Consider the following 19,318-nt stretch of genomic DNA (forward strand, 5'->3'; position numbering starts at 1 on the left):
AGAAATGGGCAGAAGACATGAATAGACACTTTTCCAAAGAAGACATCCAGATGGCCAACAGACACATGAAAAGATGATCAAATCACTCATCATCAGGGAAATACAAATCAAAACCAAATTGAGGTACCAGCTCACACAGGTCAGGGTGGCTAAAATCAACTCAGGAAACAACAGATGTTGGTGAGGATGTGGAGAAAGGGGAACGCTCTTGCACTGTTGGTGGGAATGTCAACTGGTGCAGCTGCTCTGGAAAACAGTGTGGAGACTCCTCAAAAAATTAAAAGTAGAATTACCCTGTGATCAGCAATAGCTCTACTAGGAATTTATGCAAAGGATACAGGAGTGCTGATTCATATGGGCATATGCACCCCAATCTTTATAGCAGCACTATCAACAATAGACAAGGTATGGAAAGAGCCCAAATGTCCATCGATGGATGAATGGATAAAGAAGATGTGATATATATATATATATATATATATATATATATATATATATAATGGAATACTAATTCACAATGAAAAAGAATGAAATTTTGCCATTCGCAACAATGTGGTTGGAACTGGAGGGTATTATGCTAAGTGAAATAAGTCAATCACAGAAAGACAGATATATGATTTCACTCATATGTGGAATTTGAGAAACTTAACAGAAGAGCATAGGGGAAGGGAAGGAAAATAAGATAGCAAACAGAGAGGGAGGCAAACTATAAAAGACTCTTAAATACAGAGAACAAACTGAGGGTTGATAGGGGTGGGTTTGGGGAGGTGGGGAAAATGGGTGATGGACATTAAGGAGGGCACTTGTTGCCATGAGCACTGGGTTTGTATGTAGTTGATGAATCATGGAAATCTACCCCTGAAGCCAAGACTACACAATTAATAAATTTAAAAAAATAAGAAGAAACTCAAAGACACTTCATAAAAGAAGATTCATAAATGATCAACAAACAGGAAAAATGCTCAGTATCATTAATTATCAGGAAAATCCAAACTGAAGTCCCAGATTAGATACCACCCCTAATAGAATTTCTAAATTAAAAAAAAAATTCCAAGTGCAGGTGAGGATACAGACTAATTGGAATCCTGGTACGAATGCAGGGGTGTGTAGACACTTCAGAGTTAAATATCCACTTCCCATATGACCCGTCATCAATCCTGCATATTCACCCAAGGAAATGAATATATGTCTACAAAAGACTTACACAAAGATGGCCACAGCATCTTTATTCCTAAAAATTAAGATTTGGGGGTCAGGGGACTGTCCACCAACAGGTGAAATGGCAAATTTACACAAAGGAATATTAATGAGCAAAAAAAAAAAAATGAACCAACCACAGATACAGGCAACAACATGGCTGGATCTGAGAAACATGATGGTGAGCAAAAGAGCCAGATGAAAACTATTATGTAGTGCATAATTATTTTATATAAAGTTCAGAAGTGATACACATATACTAAAATTTGCCAGGATCAGCCCTAATTCTTAAGGCCACGTTTCATATGTACTCACAGCTCCCTCATGTTTTTTTTATGCAAGTGCAACTTTCAACGCTCAGGGGAACTTTTAACTAAGGTGAGTGAATATGTGCGAGTAGAAAAGCTGAGATTTAAGTATCACCCTGATAAGCTGGGAAGGAAATATGGCAATGCTAATATGGTGTGAGAGTTCAGACAGCGTGCTGAGTGCCTTTGCTTTCTGAGTGTCTGTCGACAGGCATACAGAACACAGATCATGCACTACAAGTGGATGTTGGGCTCAACAACACAGAAGAGTGAATCAGGAGTGTGCTTTGTATATCCTGTCTGAAAACAAAACTGCCTGTAAGAAGTCATTCTGGAATTATTTACCAAGGTTTGGCTCCTACTTTTCCCCCAGACACCATATACAGAGGGTAAATTTCATTCAAACTTAATGCAATCACAAGGCTGTAATACCTACTAATGGGAAATAGGTTTACGGTCATTGATGTCGTCCATATGGTCTTTCTGATGACTTTGTTACAGACTGAGTTTCATCAGATTTGTAGAGAGAAACTACTCTCCTTTTACATCCGACCTCACAGCATGGCAACCCTTCCATCTAATCTGTTGTGTTTTTTTTTTTTTTTCCAACCATTGCTTTTTAGACAAAGTGCATTGGAATTTTATTGTATATTAATGTGGAGAATATAAGAGTTTGTCTTTGGAGGCTGCTATATCGGAAAAAAGAAGCGTATGAATCACATCATGATGTTATTTATTTGGAGCTGAGAGGTGGGTGAGGGGAGGACCAGCAAAGCAGGCTGTGCTGAAGTAAGCCCTCACTAGTTTCATACAAGGGACAACACTGGACACCGTATCACAGACGGCCGGGAAGATGACCTGATTTTCAAACCCGTGAGACAAGGAGGAAAAATAATTGTGTCCTCAAATTCATGAGGCAAATATCAAGTTGCTGTCCACTAAATACCTAGCATAAGATAATTTCAAAGTCAAACCTATGATGTTACTGTAATAAGGCCAATCACATGATTATAGGCGTAGAATTATATTGAATATTGAAAGTCATACTTCTAATCCAGCAACATATTTTCCCTCATTTTTTCCTAATCTGGATATAATATCGTGTACCATTGTGAAAGCCTTTGTGTGCTCATAACAGTGTTAGGTTACCGAATAAGTATTTTCAGGTAAAGAAAAACGGAGAAGTAAATGCAATTAAATGTTAGCACTTTAATATCATCTATTGTGTATTCCCCATTCTAGATTCGAGTTTTGAAGAAATAAAAGCCCAGAGAAATTTATACAGTGGAGATTCCCACAATTCCCCGATGAAATCTCTTCCAAATACACCAGTAGACAAGGAGGGAGGAGTGAGGTCTTAGAAAAGGTGAGCTCCAAGCGTTTTCCTCATCTCATACAATTAGTATAACAAGAGACATTACGAACTGATAAAATCATACATTTTCATGTACTGTGAAATCAGCCATTAATTAAAGTGTGTCCACATTTAAACCATCTCAGAAGGATTCTGGTTGCCGTGCATTAGAGTTGTTGGGTACTTGCTCCAACTCCTGGCTAGAAGTGAACTTCAAACTGATGGGTTCAATCAGATATCCAGATTTTTTACAGAATCAGGTTTGTGTTCTTATATGACTGCATCATCGTCGTAAAAGAGAGATCACAGAGCCTGCCACCTTTTATTCATGGAAATGGTGTGGTGCTGAGCCCATTTGGATGCTTAGAGATGGCAATGGCTAGCTAGAGAGGAAGTCAAGTACATTGGCTACTGAAGAAAAAGAAATGGAACTTTTTTTTAAAGTGTATTTATTTAGTTTTGAGAGAGAATGAGCAGAGGAGGGACAGAGAGAAAAACAGAGAGAATCCCAAGCAGGCTCCGCACTGTCAGCACAGAACCCAACACGGGGCTCGATCTCATGAACCATGAGATCATGACCTGAGCCCAAATCAAGAATCTGAAGTTTAATGGACTGAGCCACCCAGGCACCCCCAAAAATAGATGGAACTTTTAAATTACTTTAGAAAATATTGTTTAATATGTTTGAATTCCACTTCAGGAAAAAATATTCTAATTAAATTCTCTGCAGATAATTGGGAAAGTACTGTGTATAATATTCTATAGTTATCTCCCTCTACGTTTTTAGCTCAAGTGTGTTTATTTTGTTTCATTTGCCCCTTGGAGAGTCCTTCAATGTCTATGCAAATTGTGTCCACATTACCCTGTGGGAATTCACCTGCAAACCCCAGGGCTTTCTGGGAAAGAACTCATACACAAAAATTAGTTCTGCTTCAGTATGTGAAGGGATATTCTTCTGTTATTCATGGTTTCCATTAACTACAACAACTCACAGGGCTGCAGGGCAATGAACATTAGCTTTTTGCTTGTTTTGCACGGAGGAAACATTCTTCGATTGCCTAGATTAAACACTCTGCTTTTCATTTGTATGTCCAAATTCTTCATCTCTGATGTAAACGTGTACATCAAATCCTGAGGATTTCCTTTACATTAAAATCTCAGTAATACATATTTTCTCCTTCAATCATTGCCATCAACCCTCAGAACTCTCTAAACTCAAATTTACTGAGGGTTGATGGGGGGTGGGAGGAGGGGAGGGTGGGTGATGGGTATTGAAGAGGGCATCTTTTGGGATGAGCACTGGGTGTTGTATGGAAACCAATTTGACAATAAATTTCATATATTAAAAAAAATAAACTCAAATTTAAATTACAGCCAACTAAAAATTTCACACTGTTTCTTTTAGAAGTAGGCATTTTATGTGTCAAATGAAAATATGGGCTATCATTCTAAAATAGTTGTTTTAGAAAATCTGGACAACCATCAGAAATTCTCCCACACAGGAGGAAATGAGACAAATTAAACCTTCATCGAGATGAAATCCTGGAGACTTAGGCTGTCTACAGAGGTCACATAGAAGCATAAGAGATTTATGAGGAAATCTGTTGTATTAGTACTAGTGAAATGCATTGGGGTCTCCCTTGTTGATCTGGTTCTTAATCATTCCAGATATATACCAGTATTTTTTTCTACCAATGTAACAAAATTATGTCCCTATATAATCATAATTCAGGAAAAAGTAAGTCTTGATATTCCTCTTTTTCAAGCACTGGGGTGTTGTGAGGAATTAAAATATTAAGCACTTACAGAGGTTCGAAGATCTGTTACACTCTGTGCTCACTGGATGCATTGTTTTTCTTAGCATGGGAAGAAACTAGTCACTATACGTATGCCTTAGGTTGTGAACCTTTCTCTACTGTCCTGTACAAGGTGTTATCTATTTTTGACAGTGTCTTACTTTTGCCCTTTTAAAAATTTTTGTTTAATATTTATTTATTTTTTTGAGAGAGAGACAGAGTGCAAGCAGAGGAGGGACAGACAGAGAGGGAGACACAGAATCTGAAGCAGGCTCCAGGCTCCCAGCTGTCAGCATAGATCCCGATGCAGGACTCGAATCCACGAAGAGGTCATGACCTGAGCCGAAGTCGGACATTTAACCGACAACCACCCAGGTACCCCTCCTTTTGCCCTTGAATCCATTGCTATGCCCCTGTATAACGATTGATTTGGTCAAGATCGGAGCTAAAGGGAATACTCATAATAGTAATCCTAATTCAGGACTATCTTAGGAGAAAAGAAGAAGCAAGGAAATATCCCTAAGGTCATGTTCGAGAAATTCTAAGAAGCTAGTTTTGCTAGAAGTAGGAATGGATTGAAATGCCATTAAAGTGTTACATAACCGTGGGAGTTTTGTACAGAGAACCAAGAGTATTTAAATTCTGCCCAGATTCGACCAGCTCTTCTACTTGGCCAGGTTTTCAGAAGAAATATTTATGTGTAAGAAATAATTGAAAACAGAATAAAGTAAACCTGTACCTTAAATAGCGATTTGGCCACAAAACCCACTATAGAACTTTTGGACACTGTATTTTTTTCCTTTATAAACCCTCAAATCAGAGTCGGTAAAAATACGTGCTGCTTTATGCTTCCTTAATGTGCTGGTGAAAACCTCACAGCTCATCGTTCTGGTGAGTGAAGAGTCAATCCAACAAAAGTCAATGTACACAAATAGGCACATGTGTGAGTGCGCCCACAGCGCATATGAACACATCCACATGCACATGCACACACACACTCAAAAAAGAAGGAAAGAGAGTATCTTTTCTTAATGTCTATTGTAGACCTGTCCAAGTCCCAGAGTCCACTTTGTCAGACTGGAACAAACAAAAAGCCTGGGTTTAGACATTGTATGATCTATGGCAGAAGGAAATTCAAAGCAGGAAGGCAGGTGTCTGGCTCCCTAATCTTTTGCGACATCCTTACCCATACTTTCCCACCTTTGTTGCAACAAGAGATAGCAGTATTGATTTGAATTGAGCTTTGAAGTCCTTCCTCTGTACAATTTGTATCCTAGTCATTGCCTAGTTCAGCTCAAGCGGGTTTGGCCCTGTGAAAACTAATATCCCAACAGATAAATGTGGAATTTGCTTTAAGGTTCTATCTGGGTGAACAGAGTACACAGAATATCAAATGTTCTCTCAGGGACACTGGGATGGATCTAGTGGCAAGGCCATTGTCAATGAGCTGGCATCTTCGGGCTGACTGAAGATCTGTCAGAGTAAGTGTTGAGAGATGGAGGGTAAGGGTATTAGGACATGTGGGCCAATTTGACAAGAGAGAGGACAGTGCTCTTTCTCTGACTTCCTCCTCCCCTCCTTTCTCTTTGGGGCCACCCTACCCTCTCTCACAGAAAGGGAAAGGATGTCTTAAGGACCCCATGCTAAATACTTCCTTCCTAATCAATAACTTTCAAAATATTGCAATGGCCATGGTCGTGAAATCATATGAAACTGATGTGAAACGTTTGCAAAGGAATAATTCTACAGTCAGAAATGAACTTAATCAGTTCTCAGAGCTTCTGCAGACAAGTAATAGATGGGTCTTTTTTTTATGTGTGTTCATTCCTCTACTAAATATTTATTGGGCACCTACTTAGGGTCTGACACATTTAATGATGCCTTCCTCTCTAGTATAACTGAAATAATCAATACAATGGGAATTACAAGATTCCAAGAGTCAGGGATGAGTCCATTACAATGCTAGGGCAGGAAATTCCCTTGCTGCCCTTGACGAATGATAATTTATTTAATCTTCTCTCTCTCACACACACACCACCCTTAAACTTGGTTCTATTATTTACTCCACTTTCTAGAACCAGAAATGGGGGTCCATAAATTACTTGCCCAATGTCACCCAGCTAGTCATGGTGAGGCTGTGAGTTGAACATCCTGCCTCCAGTGTCCGGGCACTTAATCCTCATGTGCACTATTGATATTCATGCATCAATATAATAAGGATTTTTACTTACATGGAAGAAGTTAATAATGTAATACTGAGTATGAGAAGAATATGCAAGTAACCAAGTTAGACAGGGGGCAGGTGGAGAGACAGGGAGAAGGGGAAAAACAGAGAGAGAACTCCAAATACTTAAGTCACTGTTTAGCTGGCATTCCCTGCTGTGCCTGGCCCACCTGGGTAGGTATCGTACACCTCTGCACTCATGTAGAACCAAAAACCCAGTCAGGTTTAGATTTGGAAGTTTAGTCAGGCCTCACATCTTTTCATCCTCAGTGTTTTAATATTAAATTCCTTTGAAATGGAAACAGTGTCGATATTAGGTCCACAGAAGATAAGAACAATCCTGTGGAGAGAATTTAAGTGAAAAAAAAATCTTTGGAGATAGCTATTTCTTGACTGTGAAACCATCATATCTCATTCAGCCTAACTAGATAGCATCTTTCAATGATGACACAGTAACAGTTTATCCTTGCTCTGAAATCTGCCCTGAATTTTCTGTCTGGGGGCCCCGGTTCAGGAACGTTCATTTCCTCTTGTAAAAAAACAAAAACCCAAAAAAGCAAACAGAGAACTTTGTTTCTACCTTCTCAATTCTTATCAAGACTTATCTTTTTGACTCAGCCTGTCCTAAGAAGCAGCCCAAGACAATTTCCCAAACCTTATTCTTTATTAAATTGTGAATTTTAGGTTTTATTGGTGTAATTTTCAAATCCCCACATTAAATCTCTTTAGATTTGAAGTGATGAAAAGCATTTTAAATAAAAATCAACTTACGGAGATTTTTTATTGTAATTTTTAAATGATCTATTACAATTCAGAAGAGAGTATCCTCTGTTATGATTAGAGATGTATTTGGTGATTCTCAAAAGATTTTGCCTTCTGGAGTAGCAGCTAATGAAAATAATTCAATTAAAACAGAATCTGAGGAAGTGAAATTCTTGAGCCATCAATGACACCTAGAATACTACACAAATAGTTGATTTCCCCCCCAAAAAAAAAACTTTATTAAATGATATTTTATTATGTTTTTTTAATTTAGTTAGTGCACGCACTGCTGAATTTGAGCTGCTATGTATTCAAGCAATACTTTAGAGAGCAACACATTAACTGTACACATTATTAACTTTTAATTTTTATGTACCCCAGACTTCCATTTAAAATCAAATGCTATCCTGCTGACTACTCGTAAGTCCTCTTTTCTAACACATCATAAAATTTTGTATCTCTTTACTTCTGTTCCACTGTTCCATAACTGAGATTATTGCAGTACACACATGTGGTACCCCACCCAGATCTCCATTACCCGCTGGTATAGCCACCTCCCACTTTTGCTAGACCTGAAACTCATGGCTTACATCTGGGCCTTCTCCAGAGAGTCACCTTGGCTATCAAGACATGTCTGGAGTCTTTACACTCCAGAGCTCCCCATGGATGAGCCAAGACGAGTCTTCACTGGAGACCACATTCCTGGTGGGCTCCTTCCCCTTCCCTATTCTCCTCCCCTCACTGTCTTACAGGATTTTCCAGAGAAGGACTCCTTTAACAAGTCACATGTACCTCGACACTTGCCTTACGCTTGGCTTTCAGGGAACTTGACCTGTGAAATTACCATTCCCACTCTTTTCTACCATATAAATTACTCGTATTCCTCAGGATCCAGCTCAAATGCATTTCTTCTGAAATCTTTGAGTATATTCCCTCTACCTTGATATCCTTGCAAAATTAATGTGTTTTTTTCTGTATTGTGAAGGAATACAGTGCATTTATATTAATTTTAATTTATTATGTACGTATTCATCTAAAAACCATTTGTGGAATACTTGCTACACGCCCAACACTATTTTGGGCATTAACAATACAGACATGGGTAAAACACACAAGGTCCTGCTCTCATGAAGCTTATATTCTAGTGAAGGGAAATGTGATCAATACAAGAAGACAAATTACTATATAAATTGAGACCAAAATGAATATGATAATGAAAGCCGAGTAGTGGAATGAAAATAAAAATTTCTTTAGGCTGGGTGTTCAGGGAAATGTTATCTGAAGAGCTAATCCATGCAGTATTCTTCTATTAAGCTAAGAATTTATCAACAGTGTAGACCATGCATGTTTTGCACAGTGTCATGCACATAGCACATAAAAAAAGAAGACTGTCATGAATTAGAATAGTCTACTGGTAATTGAATAGAATTCCTGAAAATAGTGTTCAGACTCGTTTTCTTTGAAACATTATTCTTTAGTTCTATGACCCTCAATGGTAATTTGAGAGTTCCTATTTCAAATGGTGTCTAATTAAAAAGACCTAAATTATCCTTACTTAATTTTCTTTGAAATATCCATTAAGACTGAGCAAGAAAAAAAATTTGGCAAGTCGGGTCTTCCAGGCACAAAATTAGCAACGTCTGATTTAAATCTCATAAAAATAGTCCATGGAACTGGATAAGAAATATTTGGGGGACACATGCATATTCTAACTCACAAAGTAGAGCACTCCTACCCAGTCAATAGGGAGATTTCTGGTTAGTACTCCTGGTTGCCCTTGGCTCAGAGATCTAAGATTTTCACCAATGAGAAGTGGGAGTTGCCGTCCTACCAATAGGCAGGTTTGTCTCTTGAATAGTCAATTACCCAGCTTTCATCCACTGACATCAAACTTACTCACTTCTCAGACTTACTCATATACTGGAGAACAGTGTACATATAAAAAATAAAATTTTAAAATGTAACTTTCTTAAAGCCAACAATAACCAGTTAAAAAGACAGTATAAGAAAAAATTGCGTTCACAGCAGTAGCATAAACAGAAAAATAGATAAGAAATTTTAGAAGTATATATTTTTAAAAATCTGAAAAGTGTACTATTAGAGTAAATATATATACACTGAGTTTCTAGGCTGGAAAATGGAATGATTCAAAGATGTCTCTTTTTCTAAATTTATTTACATTTTAAAGTAATGTCACTCTCTTCCAAAAAGGAAACTAAGATGTTTTCAGATAAGCAAAAGCTGAAAGTATTCATCATCAACAAACTTGCACTTAAAGGAGTATTAAAGTTCCTCAGGAAAAAGAAAAATGATAGTAGAAGGGAATTTAATAGAAGTAGAAGTATAAATAGAAGAAGATATGAGAAGTTCTGGAAACTGGAAATGTGAAAGTGCACATTTAAAAAATTTGTTATTAGAGGCACCTGGATGGTTCAGTTGGTTAAGCATCCAAATCTTGATCTCAGCTCAGGTATTGATCTCAGGGTGGTAAGTTCAAGCTCCATGTTGGGCTCCACACTCGGGTGAAGCCTACTAAAAAGAAAATTTTTTTTGTTCCTCTTTTAAATCTTTTTAAATAGTCTTGAGTATTTAGTACAGTAGTTTGTTTTGGAATTTATAACATAAGCAGAAGAAAGAAAATGTATGACCACAGTGGCATGAAGAATGGTGAGGGAAATTGAAATACCCTGTGGTAAAGTTTTTGTATTATATATGAAGTGTTACATTATTTGAAAGTAGATTGTGATAAGCTAAAGATGCATATTGTAAGCACCTAAAGCAACCAGGGATACAATTCTTTTTTTTTAAAGAGGTATAGTTCCTAAAGCAATGGAGAAGATGAAATGTAATCATAAAAAATGCACAGTCCATAAGATCATAGAAAAAAATATTTTAAAAGGGGCAGCTGGCAACAAATGGAAACAAATTTAAAGAAGGTAGGCTTAAATCCATCCTATCAATAATTACATTAAATATAAATTATCTAAACACTCCAACTAAAAGACACGGATTATCAGATTGGATAAAAAAGCAAGACTCTACTATATGCTGCCTTAAGAAATCCACTGTAAAGATAAAGACATGGAGAAGTTAAAAGTAAAAGGATTTTTAAAAAAGATATACTGTGAAAATAAAATTCAAAAGAGTTACTATATTAATATCAGAAAAAGTAGATCACAGAGCAGGAGATATTCCCAAGGACAAAGAAGGGAATTTCACTAAGAGAAAAGGGTCAGTTTATCAAGAGGACATAATAATTCCAAATATGCATGGACTGAATAACAGAATTTCAAAATACATGAAGCAAAATTTCATGAGAACAAGACAAATCTATAATTATCACTGGAGATTCCCACACTTTTCTCTCATTTCTTGTTAAAGAATTGGCCAGAAAATCAGAAAGGATATTTAAGACTCAAAAAATACTATCAATCAGCTTGCATGGACATAGAATACTCCACCCCCCCCAAAAAAAAACATATTAAATGTGCTTTCTTTTCAAGTTAAAGAGAACATTCATGAGGCTGGAATACACTCTGAAGAACAAGCCAAATCTCAATAAGTTTAAATGGACAGAACTTGTGTGAAATGTGTTTTTTGACCAAGTGAAATTATACAAAAAATAAAAAACATGAGATCTGAAAAACCTCCACATATTTGGAAATTAATACAACATGGGTTACATATGATTCATGAATTGAAGAAGAAAGTATAAATAAAACTAAAAAAATACTCTAAATCAAATGAAAATCAAAACACAGGATATCAATATTTATGGGATCCAGCTAGGCAGTTCTTAAAAGGAAAATAAATTATCATCTTAAATGCTTCTATTGGAAAAGATGAAGGGTCTCCTGTCAACAATATCATCTTCTACCTTAAGAAACTAGGGGGTAAAAGTCAAACACAAAGTATGCAGTAAGAAAGAAATGATGATTTCAAAACAAAACAAAACAAAAGAATGGAATCAAAGCAGAAACAACAAAAAAGAAAGCCAATAAAGCCGTAAGGTGGTTTTTTGAAAAGATGATTAAAATTAATAAAGTCTTTTAAGTTTTACTGACCAGGACAGAAAACAGACACAAATTACAAATACTACAAACATCACTACAGATCCTACAAGCATCAAAAGATAAACATAGAACACTATCAACAACCGTACACCAAGAAATCAACAATGAAATGTACAAATCACTTATAAGACACAAACCGCCAAGGCTCATATAAGGAGAAAAAAATATAACCTGGACAACCTTTTATCTATTAGATAATTGAATCTATCTTTAAAAATTATCCCCAATGAAAATTCTAGGCTGAGATTAATCCACTCTGGATTTTTCTGCCAAACATTTGCAAAAGAAATCATATTGATTTTACATAAATTCTTCAGAAAACAGTCTCCGCAACTTATTTTATGAGGTCAGCAATGTCCTGATACAAAAATCCAGATAAACACATTACAAGAAAAGAGAACTAGACATCAAAATCCTTCATTAACTTAGATGCAGATATCTTTAACAAAACTTTGGAAAATCAAATCCTGAAATATATATAAAAAGTGAGGATCATTACCAGGTGTGGTTTATCTCAGGATACATGGCTAGCTTAACATTTGAAATATGAACAATGTAATCCACTATATATTTTCCTTTGCAGTTTATTAATATAGTGGATTACATGAATGGGTATGAATTTTGCCAAATTATCTTTTACATCTATTGATATATATATATATATATATATATATATACACACATATATATACATATATACATATATATACACATATATATACATATATATACATATATGTATATATATCAAAATCATACCCATTTATGGTTGAAAAGATAGAAAATGTATATATATATACATTAACCCATTTATGGTTAAAAAGATAAAAAAAACTAACAGAAAGCTAGAAATAAGGGAACTCCCTCACCCTAATCAAAAGTATGTATGTACATACATATGTACATATATACATATATATACACATATATATACATATATATACATATATGTATATATATCAAAATCATACCCATTTATGGTTAAAAAGATAGAAAATGTATATATATATACATTAACCCATTTATGGTTAAAAAGATAGAAAAAACTAACAGAAAGCTAGAAATAAGGGAACTCCCTCACCCTAATCAAAAGTATGTATGTACATACATATGTACATATATACATATATATACACATATATATACATATATATACATATATGTATATATATCAAAATCATACCCATTTATGGTTAAAAAGATAGAAAATGTATATATATATACATTAACCCATTTATGGTTAAAAAGATAGAAAAACTAACAGAAAGCTAGAAATAAGGGAACTCCCTCACCCTAATCAAAAGTATGTATGAAAATCCTACAGCTAACATCATAATTAATCATTAAACCTGAATGCTATCCCCCTAAGACTGAAACATTACAGGATGTCTGCTCATATCACTTTTATTCCACTTTGAAATAGAGGGCTTATAGTTAATGCAATAATCAAGTAAAAGAAATAAAAGGCATACAGACTGGAGAGGAGTAGATAAACTGTTTAATCACAGACGACATGTTTGTTTATGAAGGAAATTCTAATAGATATATGAGAAAGCAGCTACAATTAATAAGTTTAGCAATGTTACAGCATGTGAGTTCAATATACAAAATTCAACACTGTTTCTGTATCTTAACAGTGAAGAATGGAAATTGGAATTGAAAAAGAAATTCTATTTACAATTGCAAATGAAAATAGGAAACATTTAGGAAAGAATTTAACAACGTATTAAGATCTATACGATGAAAACCACAAAACACTACAAATAAATAAAGATGAAATATAGAGATTATATATACCATGTTCATTAATCTGGAAACTGAGCATTGTTAAGGTAGAAACTCGTGAACTATAGATTCAGTATAATCCCTGTCAAAGTCCTGGCAGGCTTATTTTTGTAGAAATTTAAAAGCCCTGTTTTTAAAATTTATATGCAAACAAAAGAAACTAGCATAGCCAAAATAATTTTGTAAAAGCAGAGCAAAGTTGAGGCCCTTGCAGATCTCATTTCAAGAGATATTATAAATTTAGGGCAACCATGAGTGTGCTATTTGTATAAGGAAAGACATACAAATCAATGGAAAAAGAATACAGAGTTTAGAAATAGAGACAGACATTTGGTCAATTGATTTTCTTTCTTTTTAAAAAAAATTTTTTTTAAATCTTTATTTTTGAGAGAGAGAGACAGAGCGTGAGCAGGGGAGGAACAGAGAGAGAAGGAAACCCAGAATCCAAAGTAGGCTCCAGGCTCTGAGCTGTCAGCACAGAGCCCAACGCAGGCTCGAACCCACGAACCACGAGATCATGACCTGAGCCAAAGTCAGACACTTAACCAACTAAGTCACCCAGGCACAGATGGTCAACTGATTTTCAACAAAGGCGTCAAAGAAATTCAATGGGAAAGGACAGTTTTTCAACAAATGGTTCTGGTACAATTGGATATCCATATGCAAAAGAAAATAAACATTTATGCATCTTTCATACCATATATAAAAACTAATTTGTTTTTTTAAAAAAATTTTTTTAACATTTATTTATTTTTGAGACAGAGAGAGACAGAGCATGAATGCGGGAGGGTCAGAGAGAGAGGGAAACACAGAATCTGAAACAGGCTCTAGGCTCTGAGCTGTCAGCACAGAGCACGACGCGGGGCTCGAACTCAGGGACGTGAGATCATGACCTGGGCGGAAGTCGGACGCCCAACCAACTGAGCCACCCAGGCGCCCCTATAAAATCTAATTTGTAAGCAACAGTAGACCTAGCTATAGTAAAGAGAAGAGTACAACTTCATGTAGAAAACAAACAAAAGTACCTGTGACCATGAGTTTAGCAAAGGTTTTTCTTACATGAAGATCACAGACCATAAAGAAAAGAATGGAAAATTGTATTTCATCAAAATTAAAAATGTTTCTTGCTCAAAAGACACCCTTATGAAAATGAAAAACCATGCCATGCAGTAGGAGAAGTGCTTGTAGAATATGTATCTGATGAAAGGCACATATCCAGAATAAATAACTCTGACGACTCAACAATAGAAAGAAAGAAGGAAAGGAAGGAAGGAAGGAAGGAAGGAAGGAAGGAAGGAAGGAAGGAAAGAAGGGAAAGGAAGGGAGAAAGGAAGAAAGAAGAAAGAAAGGAAAGAGAAAGAAAGGAAGAAAAAGAGAAGGAAAGAAAGAAAGAGAAAGAAAGAAAGAAAGAAAGAAAGAAAGAAAGAAAGAAAAAAAGAAAGAAAAAGAAAGAGTGGAAGATTTGAATAGGAACTTCTAGAGTGAAGATCCATGCTGAAACATGGCTGGAGCTCAAAGACACTATGCTGAATGAAAGAAGCTAGTCAAAAAAACCCACATATTCCATGATGTCATTTATATGAGATGACATTTATATGAGATTCACAGAATAGGTGAATCTGTAGAGACAGAAAAAGAATTAGTGGTTGCCCACTTCGGGGGATGATAAAAAATATTCCAAAATTAGATTATAGCAACATTTGCATAACTCTGTAAATACAGTGAAATCCATTGAATTGTATACTCCCAATTGGGTGGCTTTTAAGAAATCTCAGTCCTGGTCATTTATCAAATAGAAAAAAACAAAAACACCTATGCAAATACAAAGACTTGTATTCGAAGATTCAAAGCAGCTTTATTTACAATAGTCAAATGCTGGCTATACATACCCAGATGTCTCTCCAATTGTGAGTGGATAGATAAATTAATTGAAGTATGCTTTTATGATGGACTACTACTCAGCAATAAAAAGAAATACCTGACACATATAGCAACAGAGATAAATGGCCACAGCATTATGGTAATGGAAGGAAGTCAGACATAAAGAACTATATACACTGTGTAATTCCATTTATATGAAATTCTAAATCTAGAGACATAGCATATTAGTGGTTGCCAGAGGTGAGAAGTTAAGAAAGGTGATATATAAAGGCACCTGAGTTTTTCAGGTAGTAAAACTATTCTATGTATGCTGTATGGCTATATGTACTTTTTAAAATTATTTTAATGTTTATTTATTTTTGAGAGAGAGACAGAGTGTGAGCAGGGGAGGGGCAGAGAGAGAGGAGACACAGAATCTGAAGCAGGCTCCAGGCTCTGAGCTGTCAGCACAGAACCCGATGCAGGGCCTGAACCCATGAACCAGCAAGATCATGACCTGAGCTGAAGTCAGATGCTTATTGGACTGAGCCACCCAGGCGCCGCAGATGTATTTTTAATATGTACTTTTCATTACTCACTGAATCACACATTTAAAATTAGTAAATATAGTATTTATAAATTCTTCCTCAAGAAAGTTTACTTTTTTAAATACCATTTAATTTTTTAATTTTTTTTTTTTGAGAGGGAGAGATGGCATGAGCAGGGGAGGGGCAGAGAGAGGGGGACACAGAATCCAAAGCAGGATCCAGGCTCTGAGCTGTCAGCACAGAGAGAGCCATATGCAGGGCTCGAACTCACTACCATGAGATCATGAACTGAGCCAAAGCTGGACACTTAACCGACTGAGCCACCGGGGCTCCCCTAAATATCATTTCAATAATTGCCATCACTTTTGCTTATAACATAGCCTACTACTAATGTCATTATCAAAACCAAATGACACTGTAATGCTATTAAAGAATATTTTTAATTTTGTCCTTCTGGCCCTCTGAGTAACATAGCTGTTTTTCCTACTTTGGCATTTTTGAATTAGAAAAAGGATGGATGTCTTTCTCCACCACAGTGATGATAGCTTTTCATATTCCATCATCTTCAAAGAGTCATTTTTGTGATTAAAGCTGTTTACACATGTGAATTATTAGGTATTTTTGCGTGGTGCTTTTGTGTCCCAGCTCTGAGTCAGAATGTCTCTGTTAAAATAGTCCTTTTACTGTCTGCCTGGTCTGAACAACACTTCGAGTCTCTCCCTTGGTTAAATGAAGAAAAGAACAATATTTATTTCATTATCATGGAGATGAAATGAGTTAGAACAATGCCTGGTGTATAATAAGTACCTAATAAATGCTAGCTTATTTAAATGTTAACATGACTAATATTAACTAAATGTAGTTTCTCTTCCCTGAGAATTCCTGTGCTTTGCACAAACTTGCACTCTGTTCTCGAGACACCTGACATACAGGTTATCTCATATTCAAGCAGCTACATTTCTTGTGGCAATGAATCGGACTCTTCATTTTAAATTGCAGAAGAACACAGGTGTTCTTTGAACATGTTGAGCTAAACAGATAACTGCAATTTCTGGACTGTGGTAATATATAAAGATTCTAAAAGGCAAGGAGAAATTCTTGATTCCATAAGGTAGGCATGCCCTCATTTCTAACGTTTACTGATCTCTGCAAGTAATGAAATATTAAGAGAAGATCCAAGATTATGTCCTTGCTATTTTAACAACAGTGCAAGAGAGCATTTAATTTTAGTAGGAAAAGCTTATCCTTGCTTCTTATAGGGAATATTCATTTACGTACCTTCCAATTACCTATTACAAATAATTAATCAAATGATGTACTATACTAATATAGTCTCATTTTTCTCATCCTTATAAGTTAATGAAAAATACACAAATGAAAACACCTCTGTTGGCATAACAGATTCCCTGAGAAATAAAAGCTTTCAAATCCACACATGCACACAAAAAATCAGGAAAAACATAGTGGCTCACAGGTAGAGTCAATGCTTGTAAAGTAAACACAGGATTTATATTTCAGAGTTTAAGAGGAAAAAAATTAGTCAATATATTCACATGTCAAATCCAGTTTTGTTTAAACAGACCGGGAATGAGATGACACTTAGAAGTGAAGTCTACATTTATGAAGAACCAAATGGGGTCCCAGCACACTAAAGGTGATTTAAGGCCATTTCCTGCCCAGCTTTGTTGGCTGAGCAGGAAACATGCGAATGAATCCTTATTACACCTTTCTTGTAGAAAGCTCAGTATTTGGGAGGGTTGACCTCTACCTTTGTTACTGTTCCTCCTAGTGAGCTAATTTTTTAGAACACGATATGTTAGTAATAATAATGGCCCAAATTGGGGCGCCTGGGTGGCGCAGTCGGTTAAGCGTCCGACTTCAGCCAGGTCACAATCTCGCGGTCCGTGAGTTCGAGCCCCGCGTCGGGCTCTGGGCTGATGGCTAAGAGCCTGGAGCCTGTTTCCGATTCTGTGTCTCCCTCACTCTCTCTGCCCCTCCCCCGTTCATACTCTGTCTCTCTCTGTCCCAAAAATAAATAAACGTTGAAAAAAAATTTAAAAAAAAAATAAAAATAAATAAAAAAAAAAATAAAAAAAAAATAATGGCCCAAATTTATAGAGTTATTATTATTGGCACACATGTCAGCCAATAACCACTCTCAATTCTGAGGAAACTGAGGCACAGAGATATTAAGAGGCATGCCCAAGATCACGTGGTTTTAAGTAGCTAGAAATGAACTAATAATAAGTGAAAAACCAGTCTGACTCTGATAAGTAACTATTTTGCAACATGAGGAGGACTTTAATTAATGTCTCCCTTTTATACTGCCCCAAGTCTCTTCTCACTTAAACCATGGCAGTTGATAAGTGATCCATGACTCATTGGAGTAATTCTACCCGTTGTGGTCAGACCATTTTTATTAAACACAGCTTCATAATGCCAAATTTCAGGTTAAAATTTTTCCATGGCTCCCCATTTCACAATCCACGATAAAATTGTATAACTACTAGAATCTAGGCATTTCGCAGAAATACCCCCACTTTCTCACGTTTCTGACTTAGCTCATATTGTTTCCTCTGCCTGTGATGGAAATCCAAGTAAAGATGACCGTAAGCTAACATTCCACAATTTCCTCCCTCCCAACTTCTTATTAAAATATTTACAGAAATGTAGGAAAAGTCAAAGGGTATATAACAACCATCAAACCTAATAAAAACAAGAGGATATTAATAAAGTTTTGGACGCAATTTCCAATAATATCAAGACAGATTGAGAAATTAAATCCTAAAGGAAGATCTCCTGTCAGTGATAATGGAAGAATACAGCAGCCAGTCCCCTGAGTCGTTTTCTGTGATTTCAGTTACCTGAGGTCAATTGAATTTGAAAGCAGATGATCCTCCCTCTGACATATCATTTGTAGGTCAGTAGTAGTCTAATGTTACATCACAATGTCCACGTTATTCACCTTACTTAATCTCTTCACATAGGCATTTTATCATATCATATCAATCATAGCATCACAAGAAGAAGACGGATGAGTACAGTACAATAAGATATTTTGGGGGAGAGAAAGAGACCACATTCACACAACTTTTATTGTAGTATATTGTTAATTGTTCTTATTATTAGTTATTGCTGTTAATCTCTTACCATGCCTAATTTATAAATTAAACTTTATCATAGTTATGTGTGTAGAGGAAAACCATAGCATGTATAAGGTTTGGGACTATCCATGGTCTCAGGCATACCCTGGGGATGTTGGAGATAAGGGGAGATTCCTACCACTGACAAAGAGGCATCTAGGGGACTGTCAGCCTCTCCCCAACTCTATATATACCCTTTGGTTGAAGAACAGAAATCTACATCTATCAGAAACCCTGCAGAATATATCAGACACAACTGTCAGACTTC

This window comes from Leopardus geoffroyi, chromosome D1 (assembly GCF_018350155.1).
Source record: "Leopardus geoffroyi isolate Oge1 chromosome D1, O.geoffroyi_Oge1_pat1.0, whole genome shotgun sequence".
In the NCBI taxonomy this organism is placed as follows: Eukaryota; Metazoa; Chordata; class Mammalia; order Carnivora; family Felidae; genus Leopardus; species Leopardus geoffroyi.